The 27,282-nt window shown below is 38.2% G+C and overlaps 1 protein-coding gene across 29 annotated transcripts in view; it reads left to right on the top strand.

The window, feature by feature from the left end:
• The window catches only part of LOC103793610 (uncharacterized), a 592,261-nt gene that overhangs the window by 345,870 nt on the left and 219,109 nt on the right, over window positions 1-27,282 (top strand). For all 29 annotated transcript variants that reach the window (XR_013519261.1, XR_013519259.1, XR_013519258.1 and 26 more), the window contains one exon: window positions 19,495-19,752. The gene's annotated coding sequence lies outside the window, so the exon portion shown is untranslated. The remainder of the gene's footprint in view (window positions 1-19,494; window positions 19,753-27,282) is intronic.

Genomic DNA, 27,282 nt, shown 5'->3' with positions numbered 1-27,282 from the left:
ATCTGAAACTCCAGGACTTAGGCCCAGGAATCTGTTTTAACAAGTCCTCCAGGTTGTTCTGAAGCTAGGTCTATAACCACAGGTTTAAGGACTAGGAATGCCCCAAACCTTACCTGAGACAAATGGGCCTAGACCTGTACTGTCCTGTAGCTATTTTAATGTGCATTCATTTAAATTAAGTAAGATAAATGGCAGGTGACGGTGGCTTATGCCTGTAGTCCCAGCACTTTGGGAGGCTGAGTTGAATGGATCATAAGATCAGGAGTTCAAGACCAGCCTGGCCAAGATGTTGAAACCCCATCTCTATTAAAAATACAAAAATTAGCCAGACCTGGTGGTGCACGCTTGTAATTCCAGCTGCTTGGGAGGCTGAGGCAGAGAATTGCTTGAACCCAGGGGCTCAGGTTGCAGTGTGCTGAGATCGCACCATTGCACTCCAGCCTGGGTGGCAGAGTGAGACTCTGTCTCGAAAGAAAAATTTAAATAAGATTAAAGACTTAGTTCCTTAGGTAAATTGGCCATGTTTTAACTACTCAGTAGCCACATGCCTGCTGGATGTCTATGGAGCATACAGGTTGACTAGTGATGGGAGAATACAGATGTAGAACATCTTGATCATCATAGAAATTTCCGGACAGTCTGATCTAGAATTTGGATTACAGGAAGGCAGATGCTAACAACAATAACCTAAACAAGGATGGCAAAAGTAACAATTCCCAAATATGGAGTGGTTAGTATGGGTCAGAGACTGAACCAAGCCAACCGATGACATTTCTCTGTTCCTTACTGATGTCCAAATTATTATCTAACTGTTGTTTTGAAGTCTGTGAATGGTATTGGTGGGGTTGAAGAACAAAAAAGAAGAGCATAAAGAAGAGAAGCAAGAAAGAGAGTTGCTTTCTCTATCAATAAAAAGACTTATTTTGAGGCATTGGGTTGGCTTTCAAGCAAAAGAACCATGGATGGACTACAAAGAAAATGTCCAACCAGGATGGAGTTAAACCAGCAAAATATCACTTCTAGAACCTTTTTCCTCTCTCCAAGACTAGAATGTGCTATGGAATGCTGTTACCCAAGAGTAATTAGTTAAATTGTCCACTTGGAGTTCTGTTGGCTGGACCCTTTTGGAGCTTTGCATCTGTGTTGAATCTTTCCTCAGTTAATCTCCTCTAATAGATTTATCATTGGCCCCATCCACCTGTGACTATGAAAGATGATTGCTCTCCTTTTGTGTTCAATGCAGAAGCCCACCTGCATGAACTCCCCTCCACTTGTCCCCTAGTCCCTTCTGCAGGCTTCCATGTTACTCATTCACCATGTCACCTGACAAGTTCACTCCACCTCTTCCTGTTGATGCCAAGGCTTTGCTAGCTCCTGGCATGCAGGCAGTCAGCTTATGCTTTCTGAGACCTTTGAGAGCTAAACATGCAGCCATCAACATGGCAGCCCCTTCTCTCTGCTTCTGACCCCTATGCTCTGCTGATGACCCTTACCATCAAAGTTCCTTGGGCACAACAGCTGTCTTCTCTCAATTCTGGGAAGGCATGCATACTGCTTTCCATAATCCCTCATATCACCTTTGAGACTTGACCAGACATTTACAAGCACCTTACTAAGGCCATAGGGTGAGAGGTGGGGATGGTAATTGCGGTACCAATCTAGAAGCTGCAACTGTTATAGAAGTGGCAATCCACTTGGGCTTCTGCTGAGACACAGCTTTACTAAACCCCCCTGATTTTCATTACTAGTCAAGGAACTTAATATCTCCTTTGTAGAATGGAGGCTTCTCCAAGGATCAAAAGGTTAACTCGAAGGTCTTATCAAAGTATCCCCTTCCATTATAAATATATCTATCAGAAAGGCAAATTCTAGTCTCCTCCTAGAAGGCACAAACTTCTGGAAAGCCTCCAAGGTACAGTTTCCCAGCCTCCAAAAGTTAAGGTTTGGTCTTGATTACACTGGTGTTTCACCTTTTACCTTTCACTCATCCACTTTTCCTTCTCCATTTTATTTTCCCTTTCACACTGAGAAGTGTTTGGCATGTATTATCTTATTTGTTCCTTACCACAACAATATGAGAAGGCAGAATTACTTTCCCCATCTTATTGATGAAACAACAGAAGTTCAAAAAGGCATTCATGGTCAAAGACATGTGGCCAGTAAGTAAGATGGATATAGATTGTCTGGTTCCAGAGGCTGGGCTGTTGCTAACTTTGATATGCTGAAAATTGGGATATACACCTTCTGAAATATTATCTGTACGGTCCTCACTTAAAGCAGGTCCATATAATACCAAAGGATAGCATTTCCATTCTCTCCATCATTACCCACACTGTCAGTTCTGCAGGACCAACCCACTGGTACCTCGGAGAGGTAGTCTACACTGCTTCAATAAGGAACAGCAATTTCTGCCATCTCACTTTTCTATGACCTAGACTTGCAGCTTTGAGCTGGATGAGGAATAGTGTGAGACTACTCTGTCCTCAAACCGTATGTCAAGCTGAGCCTCTTTGTCATGAAGAATATCGTTTCTATGGCCAGGACTGGCTCATTAACAGATTTAGAAAAAGAAACACATAGACATTGGTAGGGAACTATATATAGCCAAAGCATTGGAGAAAGCCACTGATTATAACAAAGCTTATAGGCAGGTGTTCAACTAATGCATGGCAACAGGTAAGGGAGAGACTCAATAACTTTAAGAACTCTTTAGAGCACATTTTGATAGATGATTCAAAGTTGTCTTCCCTCTTGATCCCGCATCCCTTTGAAGTTTTAACAGTTTTTCTGCTCCGCCGACTACAAAATACCCAGAAAGAGTAGTCTATTTTCACTGTCTACCATTCTTTTCCTGCTAATCTCTCAAGAGTTCAAAAACACACTTTAATCGGATTTTCATTATCTACTGCAGCTCTTGGCAAGGTCATCAATGGCTTTTACAATGCTAATCCAAACATCATTTCTCAGTCCTCAGCTCAAGCAGATCTCACAGATTGGTCATTCCCATTTTGAGACTCTCTCTTTGCTTGGCTTCCAAAACCTCATTCCCTCCTAGGTTTTCTTCCCACCTCCTTGGCCACTCTTACATGATGCTCCTTTACTCATTCTGGCTAATTTCTTCAGCCCCTAAACCTTAGCATGTACTGGGAATCAAACCTCAAAACTTTTCTCTACTGATACCAACTCTAGGTAATCTGAAGAAATTCACCAATATGTTGATATCTCCCAAACATTTATCTCTAGTTTGGAATTTCCTCGGAACTAGAAACTTGCATACCCAAGTATTTATTTTCATTTCCACCAGAATATATAAAAGAAATTTAAACTTAACTGAAACCAAACTCCTGGTGCCCACTCCATCCAAACTATAACCTTCCCATCTTAAAAAACGGCAACTCTGTTCTACTAGTTATTCAAGTAAAAAACAACATGGCCCCATCTTGAATTCCACTCATTCTGTCATAGACCACAGTCAGCACGTCAAAAAAGTCTAAAGGCTCTATCTTGAAGATAAAATTGGAATCTGATTACAGTTGTTCCTTGGTATATGTGGAGGATTGGTTCCAGGACGCCTGGAGATAGCAAAATCCTTGCATACCCGAGTCTTGCAATTGGCCCTGCAGACCCATGTATGGGAAAGTTTAGCTCTCTGTTTGTGGAAGTTTTGCATCACATAAAAACTGCCTTTGGTTGAAAAAAAAAATCCATATATAAGTAGACCCACTGCCCATCTCTCCTGCACTCTCATTTCTCGAAGGACTTGATAATTTTTCTTCACTCCACAAACATTTGTGAAATACTTGCCCCCTCTTAGGCATTGCAACTACAAAGATGCACTCTGTCTTCAATCTCCCTACACTCTTCTTTCAGTGCAGGGAGATTGAAGACAGAAAAACACTTGGGTTGAAAATCAAACTTTGATATAGAACGATTAAAAAGTTTGCAAACAGTTGTTGTTTGTTTGTTTTTTGAGACAAAGTTTCGTTCTTGTTGCCCAGGCTGGAGTGCAATGGCATGACCTTGGTTCACTGCAACTTCTGCCTCCCAGGTTCAAGCAATTTTCCTGCCTCAACTTGCAAAGTAGCTGTGATTACAGGCATGTGCCATTATGCCCAGCTAACTTTTGTATTTTTAGTAGATAGAGGGTTTCACCACGTTGACCAGTTGGTCTTGAACTCCTGACCTCACATGATTTGCCTGCCTCGGACTTCCAAAGTGCTGGGATTACAGGTATGAGCCACAGCACCTAGCCTGTTTTTTTTTTTTCTAAATATAGTGTAAGTTACCTTTCCTCATTTCAACAACAGTGAAGTTAGCTTTGTTGGCATTTTTCTATCCTTACTTCTGGAGAAAGGAGAAACTCATGGCATGGGCATCTTCAAGTGGAAGAGATTTTTGGTCCATGGGTGATATGGACCGAAAGTAATATGTCTTCCCTGGCTTGGCCCAAAGATAGACTCATGAAAATCTATGAGAAAGTATAATGATATCACCAGCACATAAAGTAACTCCACGCTTCTGTAGCAATCTTCACTCTTGTGATTCTAATCTCTCACCAGTTAAGAATGACATAGTCTACCAATAATGTCTTCCACTTCCTCTTATCCAGAATAGGATGTATCAGTTTTTTCACAACAATTATACCCTGAGCTCAAGAACAGCCATAATTGCACAGGTGTTTTTACCTTTTCCTAGGACTAGGAGGTTGAATATGTAACACTGTTTTGTATTTCTGTTTCTCAGTATCCTATGGTAACTAGTAGACCAAATCTCCCATGAAAAGGAAATTTGCCCCCTTCCATCCAGGAATGGAAACAGGTGACAGCCCATCAACACTGGGTACCACCTCTTCTGGCTGTCTATTGTCAGTGCACACTCCTTGGCAGCGTGGATGGTGTGTATTGGTGACACATGTGCTATGTAAATAGATCTGCCTGTCGTCTGGAGACAGCCATGAACACACCTCTGGAGTTTCAGAGGAATTTTACAACATACAAACCAGTACCCAGATGAGCTCTTAGAAGCACTTGCAAATGCAGAATGAAGGGACAGTGGAGTCACATTTTGGTTGCACACACCACCTTAACCTCTCTTCTGTTTAGTCTGATTTTTTTAATGCACATGTGCATCCTTGATTGATTGACTGATTTCTTGAGATGCTTATGATCCTTAATCCCTGGGAAAAGAGAGAGAGAGAGAGAGAGAAAGAGAGAGAGAGAGAGAGAGAGGAGAGAGAAACAAGGGAGGGAGGAAGGAAAGAAAGAAAGATAAAGGAAAGAAAGAAAACAGGAGAGTGAAACGGAAGGGCTGTCCAGAGACACAGCAGGGTAATTTTTGTTGCTTAAAATAGGGAGATGGTGATTATTTTTATCTTAACTTCATGTGGCCCTTGCTCCATCCAGGGCCTTCTACCCCGAGTGTTTGAGAAAGAGGGCTGGAGGGATTCTGTCCTCCTGGCACTGCTGCCCCACCAGCCGGAGCTTCCTGCTTGCTTTTAACCTTAATGGGTTAACTTCATAAAACGGCAGCTCTTTATTCCAGCCTGAGATTTCCCATCATACTTTAGGACCAGCGAACCGTCCCTTCTTTGATGGCACCTTTTGGCTCCACAATAGAAGCCAATTTGTTAGACTTCTTTACAGGTCAGGGGCTGCGTGAAGATGTGGAGGGCGCCGCAGTGGGCACTGGAAAATGAAGTTGTATTCGCTTGGCAAATTATACGTCTGCTGCACTTTATGGGCCTTGATTTCCTTCCCTCTCCTTTCCCCTCACTCTCTCTGCTCCCTCCCCATTCCCTTGCCTTTCCTTTAAACTGAGGAAGCGTGTATGTGAGATATCGTCACATATCCAGTTAATGTAGGTTAATAGATTGATTCCAGTGACACGGATCATAATGAACAGTAAATTGTTTTATCTCTTAAGTCTTATTTGGTCAGCCAGGAAAACATATGAGGTAATATGGCTTGGACTAAATGGACCGTATAATAGATCTCCTTCTAAAGAATCAGGACAGGGTGACAGCACCTCTTATGATTAATGAAAATAATAATGGTCCTGAAATTGAAATTTTTCTAATTTTTTTCCCTTCTCCTCTCTTGGCTGCCACCAAAAACTTCAGCCAGGAGATGATTTGTGTACAATAACTGGCTCTGACTTCTTCTTCAGCTGAGAATACACATTTAGGGCGGGGGGGAAGGGAAGGAAGGAAGCAAAGGAAAGAATTGGTTTATAGAATTCAAAATATGCCACTTAGAGGGCCAGGAGACCCCTTTTCCATAGAGTTTTACTGGAAAGCCTTCATATAGAGAATTTGGGTAAATGTCTTTGGCATCATATATGTTAGAGGTCAGTCAGATTATCTGCCTGGATTAAAATCTATTCTGTCTTTGGATGTATGTTTAAACCACATCATTGCTCCCCTTTTACTTACATTTCTCTTTGGGCAAAGGAGTTTTGTTTTCTTCCATATCTCCACATCAAGGTCTCTGTCTTCTCACTGGTTTTCAGAGAAAACAAGTGCATTTCCCAATTTCCCATGGAGTAGTATTTTGAAACTCTTTGGGAACAAAAGGGAAGGAGGGGAATTTTGACTAATTGTTTATCAACAGACACAAAGGCCTTACCCCTTTTGAAGGAAAAAAATGATAAGTTATCCTGATATGTTCTGTACCAAGAGGCTTGATCCAGTTGCGGATGATGGTGGACCATGAGATCGTAATGAAATTTGAGAAGTTTCCTATTCCTTGATAAGAGGAATAAATAAGGAGATCCAGTAAAAGGAGTAGGACCTTCAGCTTCCACTTGAATAAGGACCATTACTTTAGGGTCATTTCTTCCACACTGCAGGTCACATATAATCTGGACGGCACCTGAGAAATGTGTTCAGGCTGCTTGAAGTAGAAGTGGCTTCCAAAACTGAGGCTACCCATCTTTCTCTCAGGCTCTGTTCAAATTCCATTCATATTGATTTCCTAAGAAATTGTCTCACACAGTCTTAAGTAGCTGCTTGTAGAAATTCTTCATGGCAATACAATCTATTCTACTCGGTTTTGCCAAAGCAAAATAGACAGTCGTGGACTCGGGTAGTCGTGGACTCGGGTAGTCGTGGACTCAGGTATACTCTTTCATTGCAAATCTTTGAGGAAATGTTTCTTTGGCAAAACACTTGCTTACCTCTATAGAATACAATTAAGACAGTGACGAAAATCCTATATAGACAATTATTTAGTGTCTCTTTGAAATCAGACCTCCTTCAAACAACTCCCCAAATCATTTCATTGAAAATTTTACTTTTCTACCAGTTATCATAGCAAGATGTAATACTAACATCTCTATCATTTATAAATAAAAAATGAATAAAAATTAAATATAAAGATATCGAAAAAAGATATTTTTAACATTGATAATTCAGAAAAGCAGATTGCAAAATAACATATGACATGGTTCTCTTTGTTTGTGGTTACAAGCTTATAGTTTTATATCTTTATATATAATTTATATATGTATATTTATATATATATTTTTAAATTGCATTTTAGGTTTTGGGGTACATGTGCAGAACATGCAAGATAGTTGCATAGGTACACACATGGCAGTGTGATTTGCTGTCTTCCTCCCCTTCACCCACATCTGGCATTTCTCCCCAAGCTATCCCTCCCCAGCTCCCCCCACCACTGTCCCTTCCCTAATCCTCCCAATAGACCCCAGTGCGTAGTGCTCCCCTCCCTGTGTCCATGTGTTCTCATTGTTCATCACTCACCTATGAGTGAGAATATGCGGTATTTCATTTTCTGTTCTGTATACTTATATTTAAATTAGATATATGTGCTTCTGTTTGTCATATCATGAAGAAATGAATGACCAAACATTTAACTTTTGTCACCTTCTAAGAGGTGAAATGTTGGAAGTGGATTGATAAATTATAGATTTTCTGTGTAATTTTTGACATGTCACCATAAGCAATTATTACTTTTGAAATCAAATAGAAAATCATCAGGCCAGGCCTGGTGGCTCCTGCCTCTAATCCCAGTGCTTTAGGAGGCCAAGGCGGGAAGATTACTTGAGGCTTGGAGTTTGAAACCAGTCTGCATCATATAGCAAGGCTCTGTCTCTACAAAGAAATAACATATACATTTTTAAAAATTAGCCAGGCATGATGGTACATGCCTATAGTCCTGGCTACTCAGGAGGCTAAGGAAGCAAGATCACTTGAGCCTAAGAGTTCCAGACTGCAATGAGCTACAATTGCCCCACTGTACACCAGCCTGGGTGACAGAGTTAGACCCTGTCAGAAGGAAAAGACAGAAAGAAAGAAAAAATGGCTTTAGAAAAGTAGACAATATTTTTTTAAGAAAAGAACCTTTTGAACTGTTTTTGAAAAGTGCTTAATTTTTTGGACTCATGGTAAAGTTTTCTTTCCAGGTTATTCTTGATATTCATTAAGAGCACACTATTACAAAATAAATTGGATCTGCATTTAATAAATGAGATGACCTATTATGCATTCTATTGTACTGTTTTATATCTATTATTGTATTTTATCTGTTTTGTCTGTCTCTATAAATATATTTGATATTTATTCCTAACCCTTTTTTAACAAAAAAGTATTTTTTTAATTTTATTATTTTGTAGACAAAACCAACACTTCTTGAAGTTGGATAATCCTAAATTACACTGGGAATACAAAATATACTTAATAGAAAGGGACTTTTGGACCTAAAATAAATGCTATGAATATTTATAGATGGTTTGGAACTGGAACTAATTCATATTGGTCTGGAGTGCGCTCCATTCAGCCTTCATGAAACCACAATGAGAGCTACCCTATTTGAGAAAACAAGTTGAAGCCTGGAAATTTAAAAGAAGTTCTTAGGTTAAAGGCTGAAATCTTCAAACGGAGATTAAATGTCATATATATTCTTAATTTCAAATAGAGATGATAGAATTGTTTATGATCCATGATGCTTGATGGCATTAAACAGCTTGGAAATTGTTTCATCCCAGAAGTCATTGTACAACATGGTAGCAAATGTCATTAAGTGCCGTAACATCCAAATAGGTCATTGGAGGGGCAGAATCTATTCCTTTTAGTTCATGCTTCTCAGTGTCATTAATAGAGCTTCCAAATATTGCTTATTCAACTGAGGTGTTTCTTTCCTTCAGTTTTTGTTATCAAATCAAAACATCCATACTGGGTTTTAATTAAGCTCCTACCTGTTAATGTGTACAAATCTCTCTCACTTGGGCTTTCACTCATTTATTTGGTACATACTGGAAAATCTCAAGGATTGATTTTTGAGAAAGTGATAAAGAGGAATTGATAGATTCTTGGATATCGATTTGAAATAGATATACTAAATTTGAAAAACACCAAGAGATTTAACTTTTGCTGCTTCCTTGATTTCAAATTGTAAAATATTTAATGACCACTGTCTTTTGTTTTGGCATTTCCTTACGAGTAGTCCAGTATTTTTTATTTACTTTTTTTTTTTTTGAGAGGAAGTCTTGCCCTGTTGCCAGGCTGAAGTGCAGTGGTGCAATCTTGGCTCACTGAAATCTCTGCCTCCTGGGTTCAAGCGATTCTTCTGCCTCAGCTTCCTGAGTAGCTAGGACTACAGGTGTGTACCACCATGCCCAGCTAATTTTTGTGTTTTCAGTAGAGATGGGGTTTCGCTATGTTGGCCAGGATAGTCTCGATCACCTGACCTCATTATCTGCCTGCCTCAGCCTTCCAAAGTGCTGGGATTACAGTTGTGAGCCACCGCACCCATCCCAATATTTATTTTTAACCATCCAAAGTACATTGGAAAAACAGGAATGATACTTTATTTATAATGGCATACATTTGTAAACATTCAGAGGATTTGATTGCCTTAATTTGTGTGTGTGTAACAAAGTTCAGTTAATCAAGTCCTCTGGATATGTGTGTGTGTGTATGCTACTTAATGAGAAAGAGGATAAAATAAATACAATTTTACATATACTAATTACGATTTTGTAAAAAACCAAACACACACATAGAATAAGAATTAGAAAAGGTAGTTCTTATTCCCAACTGTTAGGATTAAGGATTAGATTTATGATTAAGATATTTTTCTTTTTAAAGGTATTTCTGCATCCTACAAAATTGTAACATGGTCATATTACTTGCATGACTATGAAAACAATAATAGGTGTTTCTATGTGTCAGGGACTGGTATCAATACCTTACATAAACTAACTTATTTAATTTTCATAACCACTCTTTGAGATAGTATTATTTTTACCTTGATTTAGAAATTAGCAAGTCTAGTGTCACAGAGGTTAAGTGAGTTACTCAAGGTCAGACAGCTGGCACATGCTGGAGCCAGGTGTATGCTGGGACATGGTGGAGCCAGGTTTGAACCGAGCTTGCCTGATTACAAATCACAAGCTTTCAGTACACTTTCTAGATAAAATAGGTTGTCCCAACAGCATTTTTGTCATTGTATAGTTCTTTAAATGATATTACCCAGGAAGATAACATTAGCTATGGTAAACCCAAGCATAAGATATCTAAATCTGAATAAAAACAAGCACATTAACATGTTTCTGATGTCAAGGTTCAGAGTTGTTTAATTTTAGGTAATTTAATTTTCTTTATTCTAATGGTAGATTTTGCTAACAAGTTTATGATGGTCAACTTTGACCTTCTGGTTTCATGCTCAAAGGGAGCATGCTATTAAAGCCTGGGCTATTGCAGCTGTGTGTCTATTTGGTATCAAATAAACTAGTGATCTGGTTCAAAGATCAATGTGGATAGACTACATATTCCAAATGCCCAAAGGAAACAGTTTCTTACTTAATGCCATCAAGTTTATTTTAGGTTGTTGAATGTCTACTTCAGTCCAAAATGTGCATGGTCATGAAAGAAAAAAAATACCTGCTTTACATATGTTTGTTTTTATGAAAAGAGCTTAGTTCAAAGAACAAAACCTCTAGCCACATAAGAAAGATAACTGCATGACTATAACTGTTGGCCTCTAGTTTTCTCTTGGCAGAGTCCTTTTGAACTCTAAAATTCTAAATTTAAATAATAAGCTTCCCTTCTAAAATATTGTGTGCGTGTATGTATGTGTGTGTGTGTGTGTGTGTGTGTGTGTGTGTGTACACACATTCCACTCTGGAATTCTAAGCAAACAGAATAATCGGCAGTTGCAAACCACGCTCTTACCTTGTACATAACCCGAGGTTATGCTCTTGCCTGCTCCTCTGCCCTGCCTATGAGATACCCAGTGCCTCTGGTGGCCCCTTCCTCTGAGTCCTAGAAGCTTTAGGATAATTATCAGGGCATGTTCTTAAACCCAGTCTTCTTCTCTGACTACCTGCCTAGAGGATGCAGAAGACCAGGAATCTCAGCCTGTTCTTTTGTCTTTCTGTAGTCCTGCACTGCTCAGTGATTTCTACCCTTGGCTATTTTGTTCTGACCTCTGCTCTACCTGCTATTATTTCTTCTCTATTTTCTTCCAGATCTTGCCCATTTATATTTCTGTCCCCCTTTTCCTTTTGCTCTTAGAGAAAATATTTTTTTTAAATAAAGGCTAATTATGCTTAATTATCATATATAGTCCTTATCTGTATCTGGGAAAAGATAAGCCATGCATTTCTTAAGTTAAGCTAATCATAATGAAAAATAGCATCAACAAACGTTGAAGCTCTTCTTGTTAGTGTACTAAAAGAGCCCTGCAAAATTTCCACAAAGATTTTCTCCTCTTTCTTCTCTAATTCTACTTATTTTCTTTAAATACCAAAAGCATAAATAACTGCAAACATATCTCTTATTACATACGTCTATTCATGTTGCAACAGAATTGCTCAGAATTTAAACCATTTTGTAGGTTTTGTTTTGAGTTAACCTGGGAGTCTATGTGCATTTAAGCATTTTTCTAAGGAATTCTCTGTTCTAGATCTCCATGAGGCCAGTATAGTCTTTTAGCATTCCCTAAATCTTCAACAATAAACTCAGAGCTTTGCAGATTCTCATTCTTTACATATTGTAGATTCATGTGTGAAACTTTAGATTAGCTGTCCGTCGGGAGCCTTGTGTTAATTACAAAAGGGAAATCAATGGGCCTGTGAATCCACCTTTTCCTGGGGTTAAAATCCAAGAAGAAATTAAGACCAAGCTAAACAGAAAAACTACATGGGTGGGAGAAATATTTACCATGTATACACAACTCTCTCTCAAGCACATATAAAATGTTATTTTTTATTGAAGAAAAAAATATTAAAAAATCCAGTGACTGATTTTGCTTCTTGAACCAAATCAAACATTTTGTTGTCAGAGCTCTCATAACTGCAGTCTGCAGAGGTCACGGCCTTAACTTTCTCCTTCAGATGGTCTGTGAGTGGAATGTCCTTACCATTAAGGCTCCTTTTGTTTTCCTTGGGAGAGTTTTGCTTACACTGGCAAGCGCCTGAGACGAACCAAGGTTCTCTAGACTCTGTTTATTAGTTTTTTATCTTCTTATCAGAGTCTTCCTTCTTAAATCATGTCAGCATTTTACCACTCTTCAGGGATTCCTGGTGTTTTATTGTCTATGAACTGCTTGGGGGGTGGTCAGGGAGGGAGCTCGCCTAACAAATATAACATTTATATAATAGTAGAACCAGAGAGGATGCCCTGTTCACTTATTATTCCCACACTCACCTGAGCTTCCTCTCCCGCTGCCGGTGAGGGGACCCCGAGAAGCCCCTTGCCAGCTCAGCCCACGCTTATTTGTCAACTAAGTGACATGGGTTCTGTCTGGACAACCTGCCTTTCAGTCATTTTGAGTGGCTCTTTAAACCCATATGTACTTGCTTAAGCCATTCTCAATCATCCAAAGAGACTATCCGGTGAGTGGGTGATTGCTTTGAACTTGAGAATGTGATTGGGCTTTATTCACAGATGTAATCTGGATGTAGGGGGTCCGTGTCCATACCTGCTCTTTCCTACCATATCGGATTCAGACTTTAAAAATGACCTCGTGCACAAGTATCCCAACTTCGTAGTCTAAGTACAAGTTTCGGAGGGAAGGTGAGAAAAATTGCCTCGCTGTAGCTAAGGCAGGGGTTTTATGGGGCAGTGGAGGGAGGTGCCGGAAACTAGGCAGCCGAGAGGAACCCTCACTGTTGGGAAAGTGAATCATCTCTTTTCCCTTTCGTTGCTACCCACGTGACTCATCATAGTATTAGGTTTTTAGCCATAGGCCGATTATTTCTAGTCACACATATTTAAAACAAGTTTTAAAAATAAAGTTAATCAGGAAAGAAAAAAACCTTGTCAGAAAAAAAATCTGTATGTTTCCCTGAGGTCATAAAGTGACTTTACTTTATTTTTATTAATGCACATTGTTTTCAGAATTGGTAAAAACTGTCAAGCAATGGCAGTAAAATAACTTCTAAAGAGGCATCGGGTTCTCAGGCAGTAGATTATGCTGATATGCAAATTATTTTAGATATGAATTAATCTTATTAGGTTGGTGCATAAGTAATTGCGGTTTCTGCCATAGGCTCATATAAGGTGAGAGTTTGATCTACAAGGGGGGGATTATAGTTATTAAAGAGCATTAAACTGCTTTCTAGTGTTCATCCATCCTTTTGAAAAATATTTATTGAGTGCTTACCTGTGTGAGGGATTGTTTATCTTGGAATCCCCAGTCTGCAGGGACATGGGAATAACTGCCTGCTGTACACACTGGTCTGTGTACTCTTGTCTTAGTGCACTGTCCCTGAGAATATAAAATTCTCTTTCTAGTGATGAGTAACTGTTTACCCCTACTCTTTGTTGAGATCTCAGGGTATGTTCAGCATTGCATGGTAAGGAAGTGTGAATTCGATGGAGAATCACGTGGGTTTCTTCTTTATTTTTTTCCCTCTAATGAATCTTGAATGATGTGTTTTTTTTTTCTTTAAGAGCATTTTCCCTACTTATTAAAGCAATAAGTTCTTGTGGAAAAGTGCTTAACATAAGTTTCATGACCAGCTTTCCCTTGCAGCTGATAACGTAGCAGAGAAAGGCGAACAGAAGGTTTGAAAATTTGAGAATAAATACCACTATGATTTTTTAGATAAAAGCATGGCATGCATATACCTATGTAACAAATCTGCATGATCTGCAACTGTACCCCAGAACTTAAAGTATAATAATAAAAAATAAAATAAATGAATAGTAATAAAAGATGTTTGAAATTTAATCATGAAGACTTAAATGCGTTTTTCAACTGAGTTTCTACTTAGTTTTTTCCTCCTCAATTCTTTTATCATTGCAACTTAAATTTGAGGGAATCTCTCTCTTCACTAATCCATCACTTCAGCTTCATTTTCATGATTTTCTGACTTGAGTACTCCATCTATTTAGAGTTCCCCTTACTGCCTCAGCATCAACATAATTTGACCTTCATAATTGATTATACCTTTGACAGAAAAAAATATGAATAAAAGCCTGGATTTTGCTAGAATGTAAAAGATAATTGCTAATATAATAAAACACTTGGTAGGACTACTGCTTTCATGAAGTTTAACCTTCCAAGGCTTTCTAAACTTAGTAAAACTGTACTAGTTATCTCCTTGCTGTTACTATTATAATAATTTCTTAAAGATACAATGGTTAACTCAAGGTTATTTATTTTTTCATCATTCATTCAGCTACTGTTTATTAGCTATTGTTTTCCAGACCTAGTGTTAGGTATTAGAAGAAAGAAGAATTAAACCTAGTACTTGTTGTTGTTATGAGATCCTCCTTGAGTTTCTTAGAGTTTCATTAGCATGTAAAGAAATATTTACAATACAGTAGATGAGAGCTGTTGGCATCACAATGGGGAGAGCCATGGATTTTTTGGAGAAGACCCAGTCAAGTGGAGCGTTAGGTCCAAAAGGAAAAGGTGGAATTTAGGGGAGGGGTTCATATTTCAGGCAGAGAGGTATTAGGCTTGGGCATAGGGAAAAGAATATGCAGGAACTGCCCTGGGGAAGGCACAACTTCCTAGTGGCTGGCGGGTATTGGAGGGAGTGTTTGGGGATTATTCAGGGTTAGAATACGATTTAGTTATGTGCCCTGCAAGGAGATTTGTGAGGTTCACCCCATCCCTCTGCATCCTCCCCAGTACAAAGGAAATTAATTTTCAGACTCCATGTGGTCAATTAGCCTTATTAATTACAAACATTTTACTACGTTTTGAGCTTAGCCAGGCACATGATCATATCCATTTTATCTGGTACTATTTTGTTAAGCCATTGCTTTTTATCTAGGCTATAAGAATAAGACAACGAAAACTACCCTTCTATAATACAACCAAGTACAGTGGTCTACCCTTATGCACAATTTTGTTTTCTGCAGTTTTACTTACCTGTGGTCAATTGGGGTCCAAAAATATGACATCACTACTTGTGTGCTTTGGGGTCATGATTAAGTCAAAGAAAGGTTAATTGAACACAAGCACTGCAGCAACATGATGGTCCATCTGATAATAGAGATGGCTGCTAAGTGAGTCATGGGCAGGGAGGGCAGACAGCCTGGATCTGCTTCTCCAGGATGATTCATGTCCCACGTGGGATGGAGCAAGATGGCCCAAGATTTCATCACACTACTCAGAATGTGGCACAATGTAGAATTTATGAATTGTTTATTTCTGAAATTGCTGATTTACATCACAGTGCCTATAACTATGCATTGCTTTATCTCATGACATAGAGATTTTATCATTTCACATCATCACAAGGAAAAGGGTGAGTATAGTACAGCATGATATTTTGAGAATAAAAGAGGAGACCACATCCATAAACTTTTATTATAGTGTATTATTTTCATTGTTCTATTTTGTTATTGTTGTTAATTTCTTATTGTGTCTAATTTATAAATTACTCTTTATTATAGGTATGCTTGTATAAGAAAAAAATCGTACATAGAGGGTTTGGTACTATCTGTAGCTACAGGCATCCACCAAGAGTCTTGAGATTTATATATATCTCTATATATTATACATATAACTATATATAAAACAAATAATATATAACATTATGTATTATTATATTATATACATAATATATAATCTTGTATCTTATATACAACAATACATTATATTCAATGTATGTAATATAACATATACAACTCATATCCACCACAAAGTGAAGCATCTTCAAAGTTTTCCAGCTTATGATATAGTAGTTGTCCCAACTAAGAATATGATTTAATATTTTAGTTGGTGTAAAAGTAAACTTGAAGACAGAAACAAACTTAAGACTCAGAAGACAATGCAGAAGGCAGAGCATGAGGAGATGGAACTCGATGAAAAAAGCTTCAGGTGTGATCACTCAGATCCTAATTTGGATACTAAAATATCAGGTAGATTTCACCCACGCCTGAAAGTCACAGAAATGCTCCGATGACATGAAGTTTTTCACATGTGCTAAAAATGCAGCTAACCAGACAAAGTGTTATTATTCTAAGTGAGAATAAAAAAAATGTTTAATGTATAGACAACTAGAATTATTTTTAAATTATAGGACAAAAAGTCCACTGTTCTTTTAGATACTAAATATAAGGGAAACTTAAGCTTATTCTGTTCCTCAAGGTGAACAACTCAGAAATCTGTTACAACTCTCTCTATACAGATATAGATATAGATATCTGTATAATATACATAGGCTAGTGGGACACTCTCATTGGTTTACATACAAAACAATGAGCATGGACACACTGTCAAATGCACTTTTGTGATTTTTCCATTAAAATCCTCAAACAACCATATCTTTCTCCATGTCCTGCACAGGTGATTTTGCAAACATGGTTAAATGACACTTCTCAAGAATACAATCTGTTTGGAGAAAAACTTTATGAAAAGGCAAATGTAGTAGCTAGTGTCATTGCATCAGATCTACTGCATTTCAAATAAAAGGTGAAGAAATTCCTGATGAAGAACCATGTCAAAATTTTACATTTGAACTAGTTTCTAAAAGATCACATACTTTCACTCCAATTTATATGTTGTATGTGTTATATCTCATCTTTTTACCTGCTCCCTTATTTCAGCCTGGTCCACATCTGCCATACTCCTTCACATAAACACACAAACAGACATGTACCACTTCTTCACATTCCTTCTCTCACACACATCACACACACACATATGCCGTTCATTCACACTCATCCATAGACAAACATTATTCTACACTCACACACACATACACAGACACACACACCATGCTTTCAGACATACAGACACAAACACACATCTTTGGGACCTACTATTACATTATGCATTCCTCTGGGACTATGGCTTGGCTATTATGAATGTTTAGAGTTTTATTTTTATTTTGTAAAAATAAAAATATTTTATTTTTCACCCAACTAAGAGTGTTTGAAATTGAAAGTGTGCAGAGCAGAGAATCATGAGACAAAAAGAGAAAAGTTAAAGAATAAATTATTGACAAGATGTGCCCATCGAATTCTTATTCCTTCCTCCATGCTTGACAATTTCACGTAGGCCTGCAAAGATCAGTTCTTACTTAAGAGTGTATCAGAGAGATTCATGCCAGAGACTCCCTTATCCCAACCTTGAAATCACAGCAAATGCTATCTGCTAAGGAAAGACACATGGAATGCGGATCATGTGGAAAACAGTTTAACTTTAGGCTCTTCACAAAATAGCAGATTGGAATTTTCCTAGGAAGGGTTTGTATTTGTTTTGCTTTCTTATATTTCATTTTCTAATTGTAGACTTAAAAAAAAGAGAGAGAGACTAAAGGAGCTAGACGGCTAGCATGAATGTAAACTAACAACTACTTTTTATATAGAGTAAATGGACAACATGTATTAGAAGTCTTTGTAACATAAAGCTCACTGATTTAGTAATTCAGGCTTGTGAAACACAGACCAAGGAAGTTATCCTAAGTAAAGAAAGTTTTGTATCTGATGCTCTCATAGTGATCAATATTATGTTATTTACAGTGGCAAAAACTTGGATATAAGAAAATATCCAACAATAGGGAAATGATTAGTAAATAATGAAGCATCCTCAGAGTGGAATGATAAATAGCCATTGCATTGCTGTCTAAATGTTTTTTTTTTCTAGTAACAAAGAAAATGCACATAATAAAATTCAAAGTGTATGGCAAATTGAAAATCCTATATACAGACTGATCTCAATGATGAGACAAAGGCAAAATAAATAAATAAAAATAAAAATTCATACCAAAATACCAGTGAAAGCCATGTGTGGGAAATATGATTGTGGATATTTTCTTTTACGCTTTTAAGTACTTCCCAAATTTTACACAATAAAAATGAAATTTTTATAATAAAAACAAATTAAATAAACTTCATTCTAGAAACACAATGGCATTGATTAGCTCTGTTTATTCAGCTACATTGGTTTCCATTTTCCCAGCAGTTTTATTATTTAAATTATGTCATGACTAGTGTGAAACTCTTAGAGACAACTCAAGAGACAAATTCAAGAGACAACACGTTTTCTTGATATGCTGAAAACGTATTTCCTAGAAAAACCTCCATGTTAGGAGAAAGTACATCAAATGCAACTTAAACTTGTAAAATCTAGAAGATGTGGGATGTTCCTATTATTGTTTGCAAGTTTTGAGTATTCTTAAATATTACCAAAGTTATACCAAAAATTCTAACAGTAGAAAAAAACTATTACATTTATTTTTGTATCAAACGCAAAGTATGCATATGGAATGGATTAATCACCTCTTCATTTACAAATCACTAGAGCTAACAAAATTATTTATGAATCACTAAGGCTAATAAAATTATTTTCTTTTTGGGGTGAGGTAGACAAATATTGATTAAGGGCCTACTGTTCCAGAATGTGTTAGAGCTGCTTTAAATTCAGAGGCTATAACTCAGAGGTAAAGAGCTCATCCCATCAATTATACAAAGCTGGGTTTAGTTCTCAGCTCCAGGATTCAGTGTGACCCTGGGCAAGTAATGTATCGGGTGCCAAATTCCTTATTTACAAAACTGGTGTAACAATGGCAGTGATTTCATTTGTGCCAAAGACAGAAGAAGCCATTTGTGCAAAGCCTCCCCAGAAACACAACCTGGAGCCCATCCCTGTGAGTCATCCAGGGAGGCTGAAGGGTAGGGTGCAGGTGGGAATGGAAGAGGCAGCAGGTGACATTAGGCAGGAGAGCACTAGATTGAATGCCACTGGTTTCAATTTTATCCTGAGGGCACCAGGGCATCATTGACTGGATGAAGTGAGCGAGAGATGCTTTTTAAGCATTTCCAGAATTACAGTACAGGGTACTGAAAACTGCTCTGATTAAATGGCCAAGAAAACCTGTATCTTGTTGTAGGTCGTAACGACATAGCATGATAAGTTATAAAAGGTACAAAAAATCTTTAAGGCAGCCTTTTTGATCTCCCGGGTACTGGGGAAATGGGGAAGGGTCCTGTCCCTGGCTTCATGTTTTCCTGTGGATGGAAGCCTCATGGCAAAGCTAAATAGTCTTTTCCCTCTCTCTTCTCCTCAGGGGTGAAGCTGATTTACCTGATCAATGATGAACCTGGGAGGAGGAACTGAGCCCACCTGGCTCAACTGCTTCCTGGTTCTCTGGCAAAGGACTTACGCTCTCCTGACCTGGCAGTTCACTTAGCAGAGAAGGCCTTGTCCTCACCAGAAACTCCCTGGTTTCCAGTGCTGTCTGTCACAGAGTGGTGAGTTGAATTCAGAGAAGAACCACTTGGCTACCAGACCTAAGGCAACCTTCTCCCATCTAACCGGAATAAAGGTACTATTTTGACCTCCAGCTATGCACTTTCTAAGTTTGCTCAGAATTAGCCCTCCACAAACCCCCACAATGGTTCTAAGAGCAAACTCTGTACCAGGAACTTTCAGTTTCGAAGGCACAGAATGAATATATTCCACTAGTAGAGTATACAGCTTTTTTTTTTTTGAGAAGGAGTTTTGCTCTGCTGCTCAGGCTGGAGTGCAATGGCACAATCTTGGCTCGTTGCCACCTCCACCTCTCAAGTTCAAGTGATTCTCCTGCCTCAACCTCTTGAGTAGGTGAGATTACAGGCATCCACCATCATGCCCAGGTAATTTTTGCATTTTTATAGAGATGAGATTTCACCATGTTGGCCAGGCTGGTCTTGAACTCCTAACCTTAGGTGTTTGGCCCTCCTTGGCCTCCCAAAGTGCTGGGATTACAGGCTTTAGCCACTGTGCCCAACCAAGAACAGCTTTATAATACTGGTTAGAGAAAACATAACAGCAGCCTTATATGCCAGATATATTGCAATATGGTTATATAATTCTCTTTTGAGGGATGAGATAGGATTCATTTTCCATCTAAATCCATGTAATGATGAGCTGTGAGAGTAGACGGGCCTTTTGAATATAGGAAAATACCACTGGGCAGAGCTGTCTTGTTTTTGCTTGCCATTAAAAGGCTGTCACTTTGCAACAACAGGATGGCTAAAATGCCACTGATGTCATCAGACATTATTCTAGCATCAGCCAAGGAATCTCAGTCAATTTTGTTCATAATGACCACAGTGTTTAACTTCTCTAGAAAGATATGCTGAAGCTTATGGAATTTTTACTAATATAATTATGCTGTTTGCTATGCATTAATACCCAGTGGATGAACAAAAGATCAAGTTATTTTGCCAACTTCATAATCAACAATGAAAAAGTAACCACTGTTTTGAGACTAGTACCAAAGTTGATTCAGCAAGGCATGACCTTAGTTCTTAAGGATTTTTTTTTCTTATTATATGGCATTTCACCCATGGAGAAACACTATGGACATTTTACAAAGTAATGCTGCAATCATCATAATAAGGAATTTTGGGGGCCATTTAGAGAATTGGGAATTACTCAAGGGAGTTTATTCTGTAGAATTAGTTTAGTAGCGTTGCAGGAATAAATGGACTGAACAGATCACTTCTAAAACAGGATACTTACACCAAATTTCCAAACTATTTTAAGTTGTCACATTGAATTTCTATGGTAAACAGCAAACGACCAACCAACCAGTGAGATTTCAGTGACTGAGAAGTGTACATTGTCCAATTCTCTAACCTGAAACTGGCGATTCTTTCTCTTTCCACATTAACAGGTTTTATATTTCTAAGTGACATGATGAAGCACATTAAATTGTCTTATGCTCCTGGCTTCAATCCACCAAATTTGGGGAGAACAAATTATATTCTTTATCTGTCTTGCTTAGGGATTACTTAAGCAATCAATTGGTCCTCTATCTAGAATAACAAGAATACATGTGCACATAAAAAGGACACATTTTTAAAGAAACAGCCAGAAAAGTTACCTTTTCTCCAAACCTTCATCAATTCTTTATTTTTTCTATTTCAAGGTTATGACATTTCATAATAAAAACAGTCTTAAACAGCTGCAAAGGATTCGGACACCTACAATAGCATAACACCGTGTTTCAGTAATTTAGCAAGGGCATGATTAATTCAATAATGGCACTACCAAAAAAAAAATGAACAACAATTACTCTTTTATGCCAAATACAAATGGTTGTCTATCATCCTTATTAATTATTCTTATTATATTATAATAAGAATATTTGGTGGATTGTGGATGGTTAGGCGGTAAGCTATGTTCTTTCCCTCATTCAAATACAGATGCTTTCTTTCTTCCATGGAGGTTGTCTCTACACAGTGTTTTTGGTATACCTCTTTTGCAACAAATGAATTTGCTTACAGGTAGAAAATATTGCTTTACTACCCATACGGTCTACAGATTTCGGACAGAGTCATGCTGCACTTATTATATTTCTTCAAAGTTATGACCACTCTTACTTGTAATTGTGTATGTTGTGTTCCCTCTCCCTAAAACACTCTTCCCTCTCTCCTCTATCTAATCTCTTTTTGTCTAGATCACTCCTATCTCATCTGCAGGCATTAGCTCAGATATCACCTTCCTTCCTTCTACACACTGTGTTAATTTGCCCTCATATACAGTCTCACAGCATCACCTGTGAAACTTACAGAGCAATTGCTGGTACTCATGTTGAGTCATTACCTTTTTTGGGATGAGAAAGCCATTATCATAGTTACTTTAGCACCTGTATTGGGTCCTCTCAGTTTCACTTGTGTTCAGAGCCTTTGGATGCTTATCTCAGCTAGCAATGGAGAGCCATTTGTGGGAGGACTCTTCCAGGCATTGCAGAGGCACAACCTCACTTCATACCTATCCTTCACCAAGTTTTCATTACTGAGGCTGATACATATCCAAAAATGCAGGATAATTAGCACTCTGTGTGGCCAACTTTTGTCCAATGGAAGACCTGAGCCAATGGATAAAGTCGTCTTCTTTCTTCTTCTAGATGTTACTATTCCTAGCCACATCCATTTAAGGAATTTCTTGGAAAGCGGTTATTCAAGATCAGTTATAATAACTAGCTCTGTAAGAAACCCTAATATGGATTCTTCTTCTTTACCCTTATTTTTCTCTCACTTTTGCTTTCCTAGGATTGTACTTCATAAGAAAGGGAGCACATTAAGCCATTGTCTCAGGCTCTGTCTTCTGAAGAACCCAGGCTATGGCAGGCAGTAACTAGGATATAGTAGTTGTTGAATGAAGAGTTGTTAACTAAATTAATAGATACTTCTAGAATCAAAAATATCTTGTTAAATATTTACTGGTAGTTCAGAATCTCATACAGTGAATTCAGGGGAAGAAATGACTGAGTCTGCTGGGCACAGTGGCTCATGCCTATAATCCTAACACCTAGGGAGACTGAGGCAGGCAGGTCACTTGAGCCCAGGAGTTCAGTCCAGCCTGCGCAACATGGCGAAATCCTGTCTTTAAAAAAAAAGCAAAGTGTGGTGGCTGGTGCCTGTAGTCCGAGCTACTCGCGAGGCTGAGGTAGGAGGATCGCTTAAGTCTGGGAGGTCAAGGCTGCAATGAGCCATGATTGTGCCATGGCATTCCATCCTGTCTCAAAAACAAACAGAAAAAGCAACTAGACTTAGTCTTAGAATTACCTAACCTCAAATATATGATTGCCAGCATGAAATTTCATGTAGGTATAGCATATCCCTACAGATAGTGCTTTACGCCTTGAAAATTTACAAAAGCAAAATACTTGGTAATTCTTAACCTCATCTGATACTTTCCTTAGGAAACCCAAAGGGTTTGAAGTACAATTTGTCATAATACTTGGATATCAAACGTATGATAGAGAGTAGATTACTGGCATGAAAAGACATGCGGAGACGTGAGTGTGGTTTTAGCCACTTGCTTACCCACTAACAGCATGAACTTGGTCATGTCAGCTAAATATTTTGAGATATGGTATCCTCACCTACAAAGTGAAATTCGTGTTTCTCAATCTGAACAATAGTGTGTCTTCATAAACTAGATCTCTTACCAAAATTCCAAGTCGAGTGAGAATGTGAGAAAAACAGAATACAAGTGACTGAATTGTAAATTTCTAAGGGGGCTAGTCAGAGGGAAGAATAGTCACAGAGCAGTACAGTTTGCCTCACTCATTTGTGGATCTTTGCCTGGAAATATCAGACAGGATAATGACACCCATTCCTTTCAGATTCAAATTCCACAAATTGTTGGAATATTGGCAGACTGCAGAGATGTTGTGGGTTTAGTTCCAGACCACTGCCATAAAGCGAACATCACAATAAAGCAAATCATACAAATTTTTTGGTGCATGTAAAAGTTTTGCATATAAAAAATTATGTTTATAGTGTACTGTAATCTAGTAAATGTGCAGTAGTATTGTTTAAAAAACATTGTGCATACCTGAATTAAAAAATCCTTTATTGCAAAAAATGCTAACTATTATCTGAGCTTCAGCAAGTCATAATCTTTTGCTAGTAGAGAGTCTTGCCTTCATGTTGATGGCTGCTGACTGATCAGGGTGTAGTGGCTGAAGATTGAGTGGTTGTGGCAATTTCTTAAAATAAGACAATGATAAAGTTTGCTACATTGATTGACTCTGCCTTTCATTAAAGATGACTCTGTAGCGTATGACACTGTTTCACAGCATTTTACTCAAAGTAGAATTTCTTTCAAAATTAGAGTCAATACTCTCAAATTCTGCCATTGCTTTATCAACTACATTTGTGTAATATTCTATATCTTCTGTTGTTATTTCAAAAATGTTCATAGCATCTTTACCATAAGCAGCTCTATCTCAGGAAACCACATTTTTTGCTCATTCTTAAGAAGCAACACCATATCCCTTTCTGTTTTATTATGAGATTGCAGCAATCAGTCGCATCTTCATGCTCCACTTCTAATTTTACTGCTCTTCCTATTGCCACCACATCTGCAGTTACTCTTTCCACTGAAGTCTTGAACCTATCAATGTCATCCATGAGGGTTGAAATCAACTTCTTGCAAACTTCTGCTAATTTTGATATTTTGACCTCTCCCCATGAATCAGTAAGGTTTTTGATGGCACCTAGAGTTGTTAATCCATTTCAGAAGACTTTCAAGGTACTTTGCCCATCAGATCATCAAAGAAATCACTATCTATGACAGCAATAACCTTACAAAATGTAATTCATTCTTTTTTTTTTTTGGAGATGGAGACTTGCTCTGTTGCCCAGGCTGGAGTGCAGTGGAATCTCGGCTCACTGCAACCTCCTCCTCCCGAGCTCAAACAATTCTCCTGTCTCAACCTCCTGAGTAGCTGGGATTAAAGGCACATGCCACTAGGCCAGGCTAATTTTTGTATTTTTAGTAGAAACAGGGTTTCACCATGTTGATCAGGCAGGTCTCGAACTCCTGACCTTGTGATCCACCTGCCTCACCCTACCAAAGTGCTGGGATTACAGGCATGAGCCACCATGCCAGGTCTCAAAATATAATTCTTCAAGAAGACTTGAAAGTCAGAATTACTCCATGATCCATGAGCTGCAGAATGGACATTATGTTAGCAGGCCTGAAAACATCAATTTCTTTGAACGTCTCCATCAGAGCTCTCGGGTAACTAGGTACAATGTCAATGAGCAGTAACATTTTTAAATGAATCTTTTCTTCTGAGCAGGAGGTTTCAACAGCGGGCTTAAAAATACTCATTAAACCATGTTGTAAACAGATGTGCTGTCATCCAGACTTTGTTGTTCCATTTATAAGAGCACTATAAGCAGAGTAGTTTTAGCATAATTCTTGAGGGCCCTAGGATTTTGGGAATGGTAAATAAGCATTGGCTTCAACTTAAAGTCACCAGCTGCACTAGAGAGTCAGCCTGTCCTTTGAAGCTTTAAATCCAGGCACTGGCATCTCCTCTCTAACTCTGTAAGTCCTAGAAGGCATCTTCTCCCAATATAAGGCTGTTTTATCTACATTGAAAATCTGTTGTTTGGTGTTTAGCCACCTTCATCAATGATTTTATCACTTCATTGGTCAATGATCAATGAAGAGTTGAATCGCCTTCATCAGTGACCTTAGTTAGATCTTCTGAATAACTTGCTGCAACTCCTGTATCAGCAGTTGCTGCTTCACCTTGCAGTTTTATGGTATGGAGACAGTGCCTTTCCTTAAGCCTCATGGACCCACCTCTGCCAGCTTCAGACTTTTTTACTGCAGTTTCCTCCCCTCTCTCAGCCTTCATAGAATTAAAGAGAGTTAGGGATTTACTCTGGATTAGGCTTTAGCTAAAGGGGATATTATGGCAGGTTTGTGCTTCTATCCAGGCCATTCAAACTTTTGCCATCTCAGCAATAAGGATGTTTCACTCTTTTATCATTCATGTGTTCCCCATAGTAGCACTTTAAATTTCCTACAAGAACTTTCCTTTGTATTCACAACTTGGCTGTTTGGTACAGGTAGCCTAGGTTTTGGACTGTCTTGGTTTTTGACATGCCTTTTTTACTAAGCTTAATTATTTCTGTCTTTTAATTGAAAGTGATAGATGTGGGACTCTTCTTTTACGTGAACACTCAGAAGCCATTGTAGAGCTATTAGTTGGCCTAATTCCAGTATTGGTGTATCTCAAAGAATATGGAGGCCCAAGGAGGAGAAAGATGGGAGAGCCACCAGTTGATGGATCAGCCAGAACACACAAAACATTTATGAGTTAAGTTCATCTTCTTATAGGGGTGCGGTTCATGGTGCCCCAAAATAATTACAATAGTGCCATAAAATAACACTGATCACAGATCACCACACTAGACATAAAAATAAAAAGGTTTGAAATACTGTGAGAATTGACAAAATGTGAGATAGAGACACAAAAAGCTCAAGCTTTTGGAAAGATGGCACCAACAGACTTGTTCGATGCAGGGTTGCCACAAACTTCCGATTTGTACAAACTCCACTATCTGTGAAACACAATAAAGCAAAGTGAAATGAAGTGAGGCATGCCAGTGCTTCAAATCTGTCCTAATTGGAAAGAGTGCATTTACATAAGTAAAAATAATTTAAACATGTTATATTAATAAGTGCAAAAAGAAAACATTCAAAAGTGAAGAGAATGCAAGCCAAAGACTACTAGGCTACAAAGTCTAGCATATTACACACACACACACACACACACACACACACACACACCCCACACACACAGGCATTGCAATAAGAGCTGACATTCTTACCAAATCTCTGTAAGAGATAAAGCAGCTCTTGTTTTTCAGTTCAAATAAATATTGGGCCAATAGCTCAATAAACGATAAAGGATGTATTTAGGCTGTTGTACTAAATCTCCATTTTAGATCATTGTAACTTCTCATTCTCTTTTATACCTACTTTAAGTGATCATAGATTGATTACATAGCCTAGACAAAAATTAGAGTCAAGTTATTTGAAGGCAAAAGGAAGACTCATGTATAAATACTGGTTGAAAAAGAATTCAGTTGATGATGGCAGCTGAGCATAGGCTAAAACCTCCCCACTCCTACTTCAAACAACAGAAAGGCTAAATAAAATATTTTAACATATAACATTAAAAAGCATGACAGAGCTGAACCACATCAAAGGGAAATCTTCAGAGGCTAGAAACAGAAAGAAAACCTATTGGTGAAGAGTACATAAATCAGCAAAGTCTACAGTGAGAAATTGTGGGTATTTTTAGTCTGGCTATAGGACATGGGGCTAGAGTTCCAATATCCAGGCAGGAAACACTAGATTTGAGGTTTCAGGCTTCAAGCATATAAGGAATCCAGAATTGGGTTTTCTGCAGACAGTTAGAACTGGTCCTATAACAGGGGTTCATAATCTGTGATGAAGAACTTTGAGATTCCTGCCTTCCAGTTAGAGGTTTAGCCCAGGTATGTGTCATACATATATGACTATGGTAGAAAAAGATTCACTAAAATAAAAT

The sequence above is a fragment of the Callithrix jacchus genome, chromosome 6, assembly GCF_049354715.1.
Source record: "Callithrix jacchus isolate 240 chromosome 6, calJac240_pri, whole genome shotgun sequence".
Classification (NCBI taxonomy): domain Eukaryota; kingdom Metazoa; phylum Chordata; class Mammalia; order Primates; family Cebidae; genus Callithrix; species Callithrix jacchus.
This window is presented reverse-complemented; position numbering and strand designations above follow the sequence as displayed.